Source organism: Rhynchophorus ferrugineus, unplaced genomic scaffold (genome assembly GCF_030347505.1).
Source record: "Rhynchophorus ferrugineus isolate W39M unplaced genomic scaffold, kcgeb_rfMv2 rfM11, whole genome shotgun sequence".
Lineage (NCBI taxonomy): Eukaryota > Metazoa > Arthropoda > Insecta > Coleoptera > Curculionidae > Rhynchophorus > Rhynchophorus ferrugineus.
In genome coordinates, this window is record NW_027472590.1 from 31,877,638 (window position 1) to 31,892,228 (window position 14,591).

General features: G+C 34.9%; 1 protein-coding gene across 1 annotated transcript in view; it reads left to right on the forward strand.

Annotated features, from left to right (window-relative positions):
- Window positions 1-2,847: 2,847 nt before the first annotated feature.
- The window catches only part of LOC143204519 (D-beta-hydroxybutyrate dehydrogenase, mitochondrial), a 43,194-nt gene continuing 31,450 nt past the window's right edge, over window positions 2,848-14,591 (forward strand). Inside the window, exon 1 of the mRNA XM_076417083.1 lies at window positions 2,848-3,114. The gene's annotated coding sequence lies outside the window, so the exon portion shown is untranslated. The remainder of the gene's footprint in view (window positions 3,115-14,591) is intronic.

Consider the following 14,591-nt stretch of genomic DNA (forward strand, 5'->3'; position numbering starts at 1 on the left):
AAAATAATGTTCTAAATAGATAAATGGGTTTAGGTAGGTATTAAGCTAAATTGGGTGTATGTAGTAGAATATAAAATACGTGTGGTAGATAGGTTAAGGTTCGTTTTATATTTAAAAGTCTCCTTTTACCAACGAGGGTTTATCTAAACTGGGCCTATTGTTTAACGTGGGCTCCGAACCACGGTCCTCGGCATTAAGCCTACCAACTGCCGAATGACCAGTTTAGAAACCATCCCAGAACACATCAGGTCTTACCCAGCCTGGTTACTAGCGTGACTGGGATCATTTTCCTTGTCGGATTTTGCACTCTTACCTAGGACAATCACAAATATTAAACAATCACAAAAATAAATTTACCACTATGCTCCAGTAACAGTAGGTGGACCGTCCTGTCGCATTTACCACTGCGCCAACCAAGCCGACAAATAAGGTTTTTGTTTATTTTTATTTAGTTGTTACAGCGATTAGTATGTACATACTTTATTTTAAAACGTTTTTCTTTTGTGTTTACAATATAAGTTTGATATTTAATTTTTTAGTTAGTTCCCTATTTATTTTTTGAAGTCGGCCCAATTTTTTTTTTCAAATATCTTATTTTTTATATAAAGTCCGCGAAGCCTACGCCTATGGTAGGTGATGTGTATTATAGGCAGGGCCTGCGGTAATCATCCGGCAAATTTCCATCTTATTTTCCATACCCCAGCTCAGACAGATGGTTTTACAGACCGCATCGATCTTAAACGGAAGTATCGTTGTACTCGACGACCTGGAGAGTTTAAGAAATGTAAAGACTTCACGCTTTTGCTAATTGATAAATGGCATAGTGGATTTCCTATTACACCTGGCGAATTTCGATAATATACTGTCAAATAACTCTCGTTGAAAGGTATTTATTTTAATTTAAGTACAATGTTGGATAAATATCCGGTATAATTCAGAAATAACGCTGATAGTTTTACCATTAGGTACTTGTAAGTATTTGTAAATAATTGTTAAACAACCAATCCAACTGTTCGATAAATGTGATCTTTGTCTACATTAAATAACAGTCACAGAATGCTAGGATTTTCATTCTCGACATTAATTTTTTTATTGTTTAATATGCTCTGTCATATTCCGATTTGAATGTTTTAAAAGTGGCAACGTTGATGGCAATGACAAAGAACGACCAAAATAATTTGAAGACAAGTTTTTGGACGAAAACCCAGCCCAAACTCTTAAAAAACTTTGAGGTCGTTTAACAGTTGATTAATAAACTTTTTTCAGATGTTTGCACCTCATATTATCCATCATCATACCACATAACAGGTCAAATGAAAAGTCCCCGTCCTACCATAGTAAAACACATTTTTCGAATTTCTTTTTAATTCAATATAATTAATCAACATTTTAATACAACTCTTCGATACTATTTTTGTAGTACGATTGGTCCTTTGCCTCAAAATAGGCCTCTGTCTCGGCGATCACCTCTTCATTCGAAGAGAATTTCTTCCCAGCGAGCATTCTTTTGAGATCAGAGAACAGGAAATAGTCGCTGGGGCCAGATCTGAAAAATATGGTAGATGAGGAAGCAATTCGAAGCCCAATTCATGGATTTTTGCCATCGTTTTCACTGACTTGTCACACAGTGCATTGTCTTGATGTAACAGCACTTTCTTTTTCTTCAAATGCGGCTGTTTTTCGCCGATGTCGTCCTTCAAACGGTCCAATAATGCTTTGTAATAGTTGCTGTTGATGGTCCTTCCTTTTTCAAGGTAGCTATTGAAAATTATTCCATGCGCATCCCAAAATAGACGCCATAACCTTGCCAGCCGATTGTTGCGTTTTCCCACGCTTTGGAGAGGGTTCATCTTGTGCAGTCCACTCAGATGACTGTCGATTGGACTTCGGAGTGAAATGATGGAACCATGTTTCATCCATTGTCACATATGGACGCAAAAACTCTGGTTTATTACGCTTGATCATCAAACACTGCTCCGAATCATCAACTCGTCGTTGTTTTTGGTCAAAAGTGAGCTCGCGCGGCACCCACTTTGCTCAGAGTGTCTCATACCCAAATATTCGTGAATGATATGATATACACATTCAGTTGTAGTTTAGAGTGTCTGCTATTTCATTCAATTTCAATTTACGGTCATTCAACATCATTTTGTGAATTTTTAAAATGTTTTCGTTGTTAACAACCTCTTTTGGGCGTCCAATACGTCGTCGGTGCTTATTTCACCACGTCTAAACTTACCAATCCTTGATGGTTGATTTTCCTCGGGCAGTATCCGGAAACTCGGCATCAAGCCAAGTTTTTGCTTCAACTGTATTTTTTCCCTTCAAAAAAGCAATATTTTATCAACAGGCGACATTCCTTTTTATGTATTTTTCACAATATAATGATGATCCTGCAGCTGTCAAATTTACACACGCATATTTTGAGGGTTAGGGCTAGCTAAAAACATATAGATTTAATTCTCTTATTTATTCTAATTAAGTAGAGCCATCTATGTATTAGGTCGGGGACATTTCAATTGACCTGTTATATTGATCAAAATATGTTCCATCATTCTTTAAAATTATTTCTTATATTTGTTTGGGTTCGGCACCGACGTTTTGTGTTAAAATTCTAATTTTGATAATTTTTTAATTTTTAGTAAATTCCTTGTTTATTTTTTGATTGTCACTTCAATTTTTTGCTAAAAATATTTTATAATTTAAATTATGGACGAAATCCAAAACAACCAGGAGACAACAAAGTTCATATTGACCCGTAGTCCTACGCCAATGACCCCCCAGTTGACTGAGGTGGTCTCCTATCTCGGCAGCAGCACCAAGAACTTCGCAAGGAATGTTCGACGTACGTACCGCTCTGCCGCTGATAAGTACCGGTCGCGTACGAGCTTTTCTCCGCCGCTTCGACCCGGGTACGTACTTCAGAAATCGTCGTGTCTGATATTTTCAACGAAAGTCAGTCGCTGTTGGTGTTTACCAGGTGTACGTCGCGATATTCCGTAGCAGATTCGTGACTTATTATGTGAACGTTTTGAAGGAACACTCGTTATAGTTTTGTTTTTATTATTGTTGTTGTGTTTTTGTTGGATATTTCATTCATTGTTTTTGTTCGCTGTAAGTATACGAGTGACATGGTTGACATTTTATGTTTGTATAATTGAAATATATTTATCGTATGTATATGAGTTGTGTATAAAGTGAGTTGGACAACTTTTTTTATTAATTACATCTTACATTAGATAAGCTTAATACAATATTACTATAAAAATGAATTTATTGCTACTGTTCTGTTATACTTACATTGATACACAAGCAATATCCAATACTGTAAGCTCATCACTTAGTCCCAACAGTTTTTGGTCTAATTGTTGATCAGTTGCTTTTCTCACTCATTGTTTTCATTCATAAGTGCAATTGGATCCAATTTGTTTGATATTTATAATATATATTTACAAGAGTTATTGTTTTCACTGCACGATTATTATAATGGCAAACGACATAAGTGCTTTTTATATAAACTTTTAGTAAATTGCTTTCAAAACAATAGTTTGTGGTTGTTTGCAGAAAAGCAACAAGTTAAATTTATTTCGGCTCTAGTTCTACAAAGTAGTGTCTTGGTACTACTCCTATATCTGCTCTATACTGCTGACATCGCAACAACCAAAGAAATAGTATTTGGAACATTTGCCGATGACACAGTTATTATTGCAAAAGATTGAAAATTCTCCGTTGGACTAGAATCTAGAGTCAGGAAAGAGCAGTTTTATAGCCCGAAATCTGTCCACAGGCCTCAGTTTCAGCGGTCACCTCTTCATTCAACAAAAATTTCTTCCCAACGAGCATTCTTTTGAAATCTGAGAACAGGAAATAGTTGCTGGGGGCCAGATTTGGAGAATACGGTGGATGAGGAAGCTACTCGAAGCCCAATTCATGGATTTTTGCCATCGTTGTCACTGACTTGTGACACGGTGCATTGTCTTGGTGAAACAGTACTTTCTTTTTCTTCAAATGCGGCCGATTTCGTTCTTCACACGGTCCAATAACGCTATGTAATAGTCGCTGTTGATGGTCCTTCCTTTTTCAAGGTAGTCAATCAAAAATATCTCATGCGCATCCCAAAATACAGACGCCATAACCATGCCAGCCGATTGTTGCGTTTTCCCACGCTTTGGAGCGGTTTCATCGTGTGCAGTCCACTCGGATGACTATTGATTGGACTTCGGAATGAAATGATGCAGCCATGTTTCATGTATTGTCACATGTCGACGCAAAAACTCGGGCTTATTACGCTTGATTATCTTCAAACACTGCTCCGAATCATCAACTCGTCATTGTTTTTGGTCCAAAGTGAGCTCGCGCGGCACCCACTGTGCACAGAGCTAAGGATCTATGGGATGCAAATATGGCGTTGCGTTAAAGCATCAAACCAACTAGTAATCCAACGCAGCCAAAACATAGCTCTAGGATTAATTACCAATGCTTGCTGCTAGGTAATCAAGCAAGAGCTATACGATGACCTCGAAATCAAATGGATATACGAAGTGATCCAAGATTTTACCTTAAAACATCAAATAAAGTTGCTAAATCACAGCAACGTGGAAGCAATACAGCTACTGGGCAACACAGAAGATTGAAGCGAACCAAACCACACGAACTTGTTTAGTGTATACTAGCGACCCGCCCCGGCTTCGCACGGGTGCAATGCTGATACTAAATTAAATACACTACAGAAAAAATATGAACGTTGTATATAAAAACATAGCGGCCCGCTCCGACTTTGCACGGGTGCAATGCTGATACTAAATTAAATACACTACAGAAAAAATATGAACGTTGTATATAAAAACATAGCGGCCCGCTCCGACTTTGCACGGGTGCAATGCTGATACTAAATTAAATACACTACAGAAAAAATATGAACGTTGTATATAAAAACATAGCGGCCCGCTCCGACTTTGCACGGGTGCAATGCTGATACTAAATTAAATACACTACAGAAAAAATATGAACGTTGTATATAAAAACATAGCGGCCCGCTCCGACTTTGCACGGGTGCAATGCTGATACTAAATTAAATACACTACAGAAAAAATATGAACGTTGTATATAAAAACATAGCGGCCCGCTCCGACTTTGCACGGGTGCAATGCTGATACTAAATTAAATACACTACAGAAAAAATATGAACGTTGTATATAAAAACATAGCGGCCCGCTCCGACTTTGCACGGGCATAAAATATATATGCCTATGTCACTCAATGAAAACATGATTAAAATCGATCCAGTATTTTTGGTTCATTCATTACTGCCCTTGGCCTGCACGCATTAAATTTGGAGTAAAACAATTCCTCTTCCCCTATACTTACTATGAAGATTTCCTGCTATCTTTGGAATATCTAAATTCATACAATTTTTATTACATTACACATTTTTAAACGCAAATTTTAAATTTGTAATATCTCCGAAAATATATGTTTAATTTACATACTGTAAGGAACCATATTGATCTATATTAATTGCACACTGTATTTAAGGTACTTAATTCGATAAGGATTAATGCCGTATTGCTTTAAAATAGCTTCGTAAATAAGCCATTTTCTCCCGTAAAAAGTAAACAATAAAAATGGTTAATGTGCGTTATCCCTAAAAGATAAACATATACCATCGCGGACTTTTTTGTAGACCTTTTTATGGTGTACAATACTGTAGTACATTAATTTGATCTAACTCGTAGGGTTAGGCAGCGTTTTTGCTAATTGCTAAATAAGCCTAAAAAAATAGGTTAATTTACGACATCACGTTAGAAACCTCTAAAATTAGCAATGTTGCCTTAGTATATTATGCATGTATTATACATATAAACCTTCCTCTTGAATCACTCTATCTATTGAAAAAAACCGCATCAAAATTCGTTGCGTAGTTTTAAAGATTTAAGCGCACATAGGGATATAGGGACAGAAAAGGCGACTTTGTTTTATACTATGTAGTGAAGTGTATTTAGCTTAAGTAGTTTACTACTTTATCCCGTATTCGCTTTACTGTTGTATTAAGGCAAATACAACAGAGTAGTACTAAGAAATTAATTTGTAAATTAAGATTGTACAAGGCATATAGAATGTAAGATGTAATGTACGAGTATACACAGATATATATTTAAGTTCTATACTTCATATTTGATGTTTTTTATGTCTTTGATATTTTATATCTTGTATTCAATTCATTTGCTCTGTTATATCTCCTTTAAATATTCTTTTATTCACATTTACTAATATTTAAAGTACTATCTGGGGACTTTTTATCTTTTTATGTTTTGGATAAATGAAAAATTAGCAAAATTCATCACGTACTGTTAGAAACGTATAAGTTTCGGTCTCTTTCAACAAAAAGCAAATGTTATTGAATAAGTTTCGAAAGTATATAAGATTAAAAAAGGCGAAACCGAGTATTTTTCGCTCTCATTACTCTCCGACTTGTCCTGTCCGATCAGCGATCGGTAACGCCTGATCGGTAACAGTATTCGCCTTATTCACAAAGTAAATAAAAAGCTGCGAGTGCAATAAAAAAGAAAACCGTACACCGACTCCATACATAATCTGTTGTCCGCATCAAAGCATTTAATTGCAAAACCATTTTGAATTTAAAACCGAGATTTTGAAACTACTTTCAATTTACGCTTACAGCGCTTAACTATCGTACGCGTGATAAATTTGTCGGTTCTACGCCTCTATACCCCTACGAGACTAACGCAATTAAAACCGTCAATAAATAGCAAGTTAACTTTGTAGATAATTAGGCGTGCATCGTCCATTAGATCAAAAAAAGGCTATTGGGACTTTATTTAGGTTTTAAGTAGCGTTCGGAAGTATCGACTGAAAACAGTCCATAGTCCCGAAACAGTCGAAACCGTCCATAGCCAAAAAAATAGAGACTGAAAATAGTAATTACTATTTTCAGTCAAATGCACGGTTCGACTGTTTTTTGCCATTCGTGATGTCAGACGAAGATGTACGAATTCTTGTTTGTATAAAATGTGAGATAGGAAAGGACGGAGATAAATGCTTGGAGCAGTTAATTTTAAATGTCTTTATATTCTTCAATGGTACTATAAAGGAGACAGAGATGTATATATATTCATTCACGTGATAACCTTAAAAAAGAAAAGGAAAACAAAATTACTAATTTCGTAATTTCTATTATCATGTAATAAATAAAACAAATTTAAAAGATGTAGGATTACTTTTGTACTGAATGTTCTGTGGATGTGTAAAAAGGAATGGAATAATAACGCAACAAATGTTTTATCGTGTCTTAATATATTAATTGCTATTTTTAAATAACAGCATAATAAATATAAATAGTACAATACAACTTAAATAAACCCTAAGAACTAAAGATCTTCCATAACCATAACTACTAAATAAAATGTAAAGGTATGCCTAATTATTGAAAAATCTAATCCATGATGAATCTAAAAATGATAGTATAATAACTACCACACCCTTTTTAAATAAAAGTTTTATTTACTTTTGAACCGAAATATTTTTAAATTACTGTGTATTATCATGTTCAACTATTCTCCCGTGAGGCGATTTCTTCGATCGTTAATTATTTGCCCAGATTTTGAAAAAACTCGTTCCCAGGGGATAGATGTTGCGGGTATAGAGGAATATTTTACGTGTAGCTGATATAATTCAGGTAGTTTCATTTTATGGGTTTGCCAAAAATCCAATGTGTTTTCTAAACGCCCAATAAATGGGACCTCTTTTGTGATACCTTTTTGTATCGCCACAGCATTATTCGCAATACCAAATCCTGCTTTTTTAAATCTAGGATCTAAAAATGTAGATTTCCCGCATTTCATATTCATTTCTAAAATTGAAAGCCTTTTGTTAATGACATCTAATAGACAATTTTGTTATTTTTTCTCCAACCACTTGTTAAAATCCTGGATTTGATGGAATGTTGCAGTCCTCTTATTAACCGTATAATTAAAGACATCGTTGGGATATCTTTCTCCAGATAACTCGGTTGTCATTATTTCAATGGGCTTTAAAAGTTGAAAACATTCTGTTATGGTAGTCCATTCGTTAACAAATAAAAACAGTGGTGCTCTTCTTAATACAAAATAAGTTGTTGAATATTAAAGTAGAATTTTCTTATCAGAAAATGTATTTATTACAAATGTTTAATATACTTTATTCACCTCTTTACGGTTAACATTTTTAAAAGAAATTTAACAACTGCTACTGTAAAAAAAATTTCATATTTTTTGGACCTATGCAATTTCTGAAACCTTTAGAAACTAATTTTGGTTTTCAAGTTTTTAGGAAAAAAGTTTCGACAAACAAGAGGCTTGGACAAAAATCGTGAAAGTTTATCAAAAAGTATTACCTAAATATACCAGTCCAAATTATTACCTACTATGCCAGTCAAAAGTATCTTACTATTTATCATTTACAATTTAATTTTTTCGCCCTCGAAAACTAGCGTTCCAAAATGCTGCTATATTAATTTATAATATATAGTTATTTACAAGCAAACTACAAATAAACATAAAACCAGATATATAACATATAAATCTATATAAGCATAAATTCGGTGCATTACTTTCAAGGTCACGGCTAGAACGGAAGACCAGAACGTTAAAAATCAGTCGAATGAACTAGTAGAACCGAAAATAGTAACTAAAAGTAAACGCCTGAAACAGTCGATGGTAAATAGTAATAAAATTAGTCGGACCGAGAATAGCGACTGAAATAGTCGATAGTAAAAAGTAGTCAGTTACTGAACAGTCGATAGTCGATTTCAGTCGATTGTTCCCAACACTAGTTTTAAGGATTTAATGACGCAAGGATTTAAATTTGCAACGTTGCTAGTTCGTGCAAATTATACGTACATTTAAAGAATATTACAAAAATACAATAAATTATCTTGAATTCACAAGTTAACGCAATATTTTCGTTGAGACTCAATGTTAAATTTCATTATTCGTATACTTGAAGAGTATAATATATATTCTGGAATTCACACATTAACTTGAAATCTCACTTGAAATTCAATTTTCCAATTTAACTAAGTTTACTGTATATTATTTTAAGTTTATATATTATGTTTAAGTTAAGGTGTGGTAATATATATAGGGTGGGGCATAAGTATCATATTGATTGCGCTCCATCTTGGTTATGTAACATTTAGCTCAGTTTCGCTTTAACCATTGTGTTGTGTAAACTTCCAAATGTTATTATGGATAAATATACGCCACAAGAACGAGCAGAAATGGTGGCAATATTTATTGAAAATACTCTATTATTGCCACTCAGTGGAAATTGCGTCAAAAATATCCTAATCATCCAGTGCCTCACAAAATCACTATTTATCGTTTAGATACGAATTCTCGTCAGTACAGTATGCCAGTAGCCAGGACCCGTTCTGGAAGACAACAGACGTCTCGTTATCCTGAAGGTGTGGCTCTGGTGCGCGATAGTGTTGAAGAGTCTCTAGAAACATCAATTCGGAGACGTGGTTCCTAGGTTCATATTTCTTCAAGCTGTTTAAGGTGATTTTGAAAATTTTTTACGTACAAAATTCAATTAGTCCAAAAATTGGCTACCAGAAATCCTGATCAACGAGTTGAGTACAGTAATGCAATCCTAAGACTGTCTGGCGAAACTGAAGATTTTTTGTCTAAATTGATAATGAGCGGTGAAGCCCCTTTTCTTCTCAGTGGCCACGTCAATAAACAGAACAGTCCATTTTGGGGAACACAGAATCCTCGGTTAATTCATGCAACATCATTGCATCCACTAAAAACAACCGTATGGTGTGGTATTCATGCTGGAAACATCATTGGACTCTATTTTTTGAAATGGCCAAGGTGTTGCCTGAAATGAAAGAGCAAAGACTAGAGGACATGTGGTTTCAGCAAGAGGGAGCCACTGCACACTCAGCTCGTTCAACAATTCAATTATTGAATGACGTTTGCACAGGAAGACTGACTTCGCGAAGTGGCGATTTAGTATGGCCAGCCAGTTCTCCGGATTTAACAGCACCACACTTTTTATTATGGGGTTTTTAAAAATCAAAAGTTTATGCGAATAAGCCCTAACGATTCAACATCTTAAAGACAATATTCGTCACGAAATTGAAGAAATACAGCCTCAGATATTGCATGATGGCATTTTTCCTTTCAAGAAGCCGAAAGTATGGCGAATCGCGGTCACCATTTTGCCGGTATAATTGTTCCATCATAAGGAAAAAAAAATGCAAAGACCAAATAAACTTTTTATGAAAACCAAACTTACTTATCTTTTCTTTGAGCAAAGTTATAGGCAATCAAAATGGTAGCGAGACTTTTTCCGGACGTTGTGTATCTTGCACAACACTAAAAATATTTTCATAGTTTCTTCTTAGAAACATCTCTCTTAATTCATTTAAGTAGACTCATTTACGAACTCATGTAGATGATTCTTGGAGGACGTCCTTTTTAACAACTTTCACATCCCTCCACAGCCAACTCTTGACGCAAGAATCAAAGGAATTTGATAAATTCAACTTGTTTGAGTTGAAAAAAGTTGTAGAATTTGATGGAAATGCTTTTATGAATATATATTGTACGATATTTATCAATGAATCTCTTTTGAAAATGAACAAAATGATCACATTTCCTACAAGCTCCCAATAAATCAGTTTTCAAGGAGTTTAGAATGTTTTTACGAAAAAATATTTAATGCGCACGACTATTAAAAAGGAAACAAAAGAAGAACACAGACTTCTTGATACGTTGAATGGACACTGTCACCTAACCTATTTTCTTCTACGACGATTTCTACTTATTTCATTTAACAGAGTGTGTTAAACAATTGAATTATCGTGTTGCTTGATGCGTGCTAATGGAACACACAGACAAGTCACACACACACACACACACACATTCAAAAACCTTATATAAACCGCACGTTCGCAGGAAACCTTGCTGCGACTTATGTCAAAACGAAATATGAAAGTAAAATTAATTTAAAATTCATTCCTTTCGGTATTTTATCGATACTGTTTTTTTTAAATTCAATAATCGTAAAAGTTATGGCATTTCATGGTGGTACAATCATAAATTATTCATATATTACCCAAAAACAGAAAGTGTCAGGTTTTAATTTTATCGATGCTTTAAAATATTTCGGTTTAGGATCGTTTAAATCTGACGGTTTCTCTCTCTCTGCTTTTGCGGCATTGTTAGTTGTTCATTATCAATATGGTATTCGAAAGTTTTACATCATTATCTTTTAATATAATTTTTCTGAAATTTCACTGACGCAAATAATATGCAATTAATACACTAAAAATTAAAAAGAAAGAAAAATTTTAATATCACCTGTAAACTATTTCTCGTTTCTCAGACCTATATTTATAAAAATGAATCGTTGTTCGTTAATCTCGCTAAAACTCGAGAACGCCTGGACCGATTTGGATAATTTTGATCTTGAATTATTTGTGGAAGTCCAGTGATGGTTTAAAAAGTGAATAAATATGAGAATGCTCGAAATTAAATGAAAACAACAATTTTGTTTCTTCTTTGATGTCGAGGATCAAATCCGACCACGTACGTGCGCGAGAACTTTCTTAACTTCGGTGGGCCTTTGTGATAGTGACATATCAAATTATGTGCCTTTTTTTTGTTGCTTTTTTGTGATAGTGACACTTTACTGCTAAGTGCGCGAGAATATTTCTCACTTTGATTAATTACAATTTACTTTACAGCTAAGGGCGCGAGAACTTTTACTTTGATCAATTACAATTTACGATGCCGAGGAGAAGAGAATGCCTTTTTTATAGAGTGACAATAAAGTAGATAGGCTTAATTAAATTGAGCGATTCCGCAGACACAGTGCTCCTGTGATCCTGGAACGAGCTGCATTCCACTATGACGCGGCAGTAGATTATTGTGTCGACAAATCTGTAACAATTGGAGGAATGACAATAATTAGTAAATATTGCAAGGCGTTAAAACACGGTGGTGAATCTACTGGATTATGTTGTACTGGAGGCAAAGTAAAATTGCTACAACTGGTTCCACAACCAGATCCTTTACGCTCTTTAGTTTCTGGGATTGGAAATGATGCCAAAGCTTTTTGAAGTCGATAAAGTACATATGTAAATATGTTGTGGCGACCGCCACGACTCTTTAGGCCACCACGAATTCACCAACAAGTATAAAGGTTGGCAACGCCGGTGGATCGGTACCATTCGGTTCCAGGCTATAAAAGACCATCACGACGACGTCTCGTTCTCTTTTCTTTTCTCCATCCCCTTGTAATAGTACCATTTCCACAGCGCTACCATATTTCCTCTACCTAACCTAATATCCTGTTAATTCTCCCGTCGACTACATGTATAATTTAATATTAAAAATAAACAGTATTTCTTCAACTGGTGTTTTCACTTCTCGTGCAAATTCCTTCCAAAAATACTAGTGAGTGTTCTGACAAATAATCACAGCGGCAGCCACACATTTCGACCGAGTGACCGACCCGACGAACATACCAACAATGTTAACAAAGGTAGCGATATGGCCGTCTTCGCTGTAACCAGTGCAAATAACGAAATATCACAGTACCAGATGGGTCGTTATGTAAATAGCAACGAAGCAATTTGGCGTATCCTTTCACTTGCGATCCATGAAAGACACCCTACAGTAGTCTATTTGGCAGTCCATTTAGAAAATGGTCACGAGGATTTGAGATTGTCGAGGATCTCAATGCAATCAATCAGAATTTTCTTCCGGGACAGTTGGTTTCCTTCAAATCAGTCGACACCGTTTTGAACCAGGACGACGTAGTCAACTATCCCACAGAGTTTTTACATTCACTGGAATTGCCTGGATTACCACCTCACAATTTGAAGTTAAAATTAGGATCAGTTGTCATCATACTGCGTAACATTAATCAACCTCGACTGTGCAATGGTACAAGACTGGCTGTGAAAAAGATGATGAATAACGTCATAGAGGCAATAATCATAAAGGGAAAATACAAAGGGATGTCTTGATCCCGCGTATACCCATGATTCCAACGGATTTACCATTCGATTTTAAACGTTTACAATTTCCAGTACGTCTGGCCTTTGCGATGACCATAAATAAATCTCAATGCCAGTCGTTGGAAATTTGTGGAATCAACTTGGAGTTGCCCTGTTTCGCACACCTCGCGTGTTCGCCCGTCGGAAAGCTGTCATCTTTGTTAATTTACGCACCACAAAACAAAAAATATAGTTTATCAGAAAGCTTTAAATTGATTAATAAACTGTATCATAACTGTGTGAGTCTGTAAATATGTAATTGAAACCTTATAAATAGCCACTATTTCAGGAAAACTCTGTTCTTTAAGTGTGAAACATCATGTGCATTTAATCACACCGAGCATTTTTTAAATTAATTACGGATTATTAGGCTTTTTATTTATCGATTGATGCAGTACGAATATTAGAACTTCAACAATCTGCCATTAGGCAATACGTTTTATTTTATGATATCTGGTATACAATATAACTATACTGACATGTAGAAGATCACTTCAGTAAGTGATCTACTGTATAAACTTATAATCTAAATTTTAGTCTAGATACTATTCTAACTTATTCTAAAGTCTATTCTCACTTATTCTAGAGATTAATCTAAAGTCTTAATCAGTTCGTATGGCAGTTTGCGTTTGAGCCTACGCACTTCACTGTCATCGCGCACCTTTAACTGTTTGGCGAGTGCATCCTAATGTAACATTCTTTCAAAGTACTTTGCACTAACACTTAATCAATATGATAGGTCCAGATGGTCCTAAGTATTGACTTATACAGCAAAACCTTGTTATCTAAGCATAATTCAGATTACGGCCTATCAGCCAATATATTTGGTTTAGTTTAAGCTCAAACTGTTTCCGTTTTGTCACTACATGTTTTTTTCATATCAAACGTCGATCAAAATGGATTCCCAGATATTTAACATTATCTGTCTGCGGAAGTTCATAATTATTCAATTTTACTGAGGGACAAGTTCTTCTACAAAGGGTGAATGTCACATGGTCAATTGGTTTTGTTTAGAATTGTCATTTAATTATAAGAAATAGTTTTTTAAGAGCCTTAAAATCAAATATCACATCGAATAAACTTCTTACATGTTTACAAGATTACATGTGGTGAGATATATTATTTATTTCTCGAACAATAACGCTATGGAACTCGTGCTTCCTTTAGGCGACCGCTATGATGTCACTCAACGATTACAACCATTAAAATTGTTTCATTTTTATTTTATATTCGATTGTTAACTAACTATATGCGTCGCATCATCTGTGATTATGTGGTCATACCCGAAAGACTTACAGCCATTATCTCAGTCATTTTTTCTAGTAGTAACTCGGTGATCTGTAACTAATATATACTGTTCATTAGTTACAGTATTGGCAACGTGGCAACGCAACCTAAATATATATGTTGATTTGAACTTAAAGGGAAATTTTAGTATTATATGTGAATCCAAAAATACATATCTGTGTAAATTATATTCTTTAAATACACATATAATTTACAAGAATTGGCAACGTCG